Source organism: Alligator sinensis, unplaced genomic scaffold, assembly GCF_000455745.1.
Source record: "Alligator sinensis unplaced genomic scaffold, ASM45574v1 scaffold838_1, whole genome shotgun sequence".
NCBI classification, from domain to species: domain Eukaryota; kingdom Metazoa; phylum Chordata; order Crocodylia; family Alligatoridae; genus Alligator; species Alligator sinensis.
Window position 1 is genome coordinate 457,933 of NW_005842996.1, and position 931 is coordinate 458,863.

Here is a 931-nt window from a genome sequence, read left to right on the forward strand (position 1 = left end):
ACAGTTATGGGGGGGGGGGGGGGGGCTTTACATATATTGGGGAGTGGCCGTACATATTGGTGTGTGTGTGTGTGGCTTTGCATAAATGGGGTGGGTTAGCTTTAACATATACTGGGGGGTTGTGTGTGTGGCCTTACATATATGGGGGGTGTGTGAGGGGGGGCTTTGCATATATGGTGGGGGGTTGGCCTTACCATATACTGGGGGGTTGTGTCTGGCCTGACATATATTGGAGTGTATGCGTGTGGCTTTGCATATATTGTGGGGGTGGCCTTGTGTATCTTGCACTGTTATGCAATAAATAAAGCATTGTTGTGGTGCATGGGTGGTATGGTGTCGTGCCACATACTCGCACCTTGCAAGCATGCAGCCTGTAGCCAGGTAGTGTTGTATATCGTCCCGCATGTTACAAAGCTACGCAGTGGTCCACAGTCTGATGCCAGCAGTCATGCAGTGTCCTACCAGACCACCCTGCTCCCCTGAGCTCTTCCAGTTTATTGCAGGTTCAACAACCATAGGATGGAGTTGGGCTGTTTTCAGTGGTGGTAGGTGACAGAACAAGGAGCAATGGGCTCCAGTTGCAGACAAGGAAGTTTAGGTTGAATATTAGGGAAATTTTTCTCACTAGGAGGGCACTAAAGCACTGGAACAGGTTACCCAGAGAGGTGGTGAAGTCTCTATCCTGGGAGGTATTTAAGACCCCGCTAGACAAAGCCTTGGCTGGGATGATGTAGCTGGGGCTGGTCCTGCTTTCAGCAGGGGGCTGGACTAGATGGCCTTGTTCACACAAACATGGATGTTTGTTTCCCTAGGGACAAGAAGCAGTGGCACACCTTGTGCCACTGCTGCTTGTCTCCAGGGAACACCTGTGCCACATGCCCTCTGGCGCACAACAGGTTACCCTGGGGGTGGTAGGGAACGCTAGTGCTGG

General features: G+C 51.8%; 1 long non-coding RNA gene across 3 annotated transcripts in view; it reads left to right on the forward strand.

Moving 5' to 3' along the window:
* Positions 1 to 931, forward strand: part of LOC102378657 — a 23,718-nt gene that overhangs the window by 561 nt on the left and 22,226 nt on the right. The gene's annotated exons all lie outside the window — the stretch shown is intronic.